The following is a 1,767-nucleotide window of genomic DNA, read 5'->3' as shown; positions in this document are numbered from 1 at the left end:
TCTCTGTCCAACTGCAACTGAAAGGAGGTATTGAAACTTCTGTGAAACCAACGCCCCAGGCTAACTGCTCCCCGCTGCTCACCACAGTGTTACACAAGAGCACCAACCTCTGGTTGACTATTGATTACTTGAGCTTTAACCAAAATGTTTTACAAAAATGAAATGGTAACAGCACACTTCCCCAATTGTGACTCATTGTATACAAATATTGACATAGGCTCATGGATCTTTTTGCTTGGGAAGCATGAGAGTTCTATGGAATGAAATGTCATGAAATGCTCTTTACTCTTTAGTTTTGAATGTTTGTTGCTCCCTCGTTGTCCAGTTGTTTATTCTTGATGTAAATTGTACTTAATGTAAATAATATTGTTTCTTTTAAACTGAGGATTAATTTGGATGCGTCACGACCATCATGATCAAGGGAATCTGGTTCTTGTTAACGTTTGTTCATAATCTAAACAGACCAGTTCATTTATTTAGTTGATATTATTGATTAAAAGTATTGAGATAATATTGTATACACATTTTACATTGATAGAATTACTTTTATTGTTATGGTTATAATGGTAATTGTGTCAAAATGTGGGCTTATAGGGACAATGGTGGACATGGAACTTTTAACACTAACAGTCAAAAAAAATATACAAATAATCATTTATATTGATCTCTAATCATTTCATACATTTTTGAATTTGTAAAAAATTCACCTTGAATTTGTAGACAAAATTATGAAATATTTGACAGGTGCTTCACCAAATATTTTGAGAGGCAAACTTGCCCTTGACGATAATAATGTATTAGAAAATATTGTTCAATTTCCCACAACATACTTTTTTTCACTGCCTGGCTTTGCGATGAGGAAAGCCAAGCCTGCTATCATCAATTCCACAGAAACATCCTGCAAGTACAGTCATGTTGTCATCTGTCACAATAATGTGTGCAGAGGGGATGTTACCCTGTCAGAAAGTGGATTAGTCCATAAATGCCTATTCCCTACTCAGTGCACTACTTTTGACCAGAACCCATAGCAATGTAGTGCACTATATAGGGAACAGGTTGGCATTTGAGACAGAGCAATGAGTCTCATCTAACAGATGTTTCATGCATTACACGGCAGGGTAGCCTAGTGGTTAGAGCGTTGGACAAGTAACCGGAAGGTTGCAAGTTCAAATCCCTGAGCTGACAAGGTCGTTCTGCTCCTGAACAGGCAGTTAACCCACTGTTCCTAGGCCGTCATTGAAAATAAGAATTTGTTCTTAACTGACTTGCCTAGTTAAATAAAGGTTAAAAAAAACACCCATCAGCACATTAAACAACCGTCAGACGGGTCTGAATACAGAGAGAGTGGGCAAACAGGTATAATTTCCTGGGAACACCACCTGTTACAACAGGCCTGAAACTGCATGAAAGAAAATCAAATAACCACAAACTGTGTGTGTGTGTGTGTGTGTCATCCCTCATGGTATAAGTATTCAGACCTCTTGACTTTTGACAAATTTGGTTAAACTACAGCCTTATTCTAAAATGTATTAAATCGTCCGTCCCCCCTCATCAGTCTACACACAATACCACATAATGACAAAGCAAAAAAAATTTTTTTTGAAATGTTTGAAAATAATAAAAAAAATCATATACTGAAATATCACATTTGCATTGACCCTTTACTCAGTACTTTGTAGAACGAGCTTTGGCAGCGATTACAGCATAGAGTCTTCCTGGGTATGACGCTACAAGCTTGGCACACCTGTATTTGGGGAGTTTCTCCCA

This window comes from Oncorhynchus masou, chromosome 18 (genome assembly GCF_036934945.1).
Source record: "Oncorhynchus masou masou isolate Uvic2021 chromosome 18, UVic_Omas_1.1, whole genome shotgun sequence".
NCBI classification, from domain to species: domain Eukaryota; kingdom Metazoa; phylum Chordata; class Actinopteri; order Salmoniformes; family Salmonidae; genus Oncorhynchus; species Oncorhynchus masou.
This window is presented reverse-complemented; position numbering follows the sequence as displayed.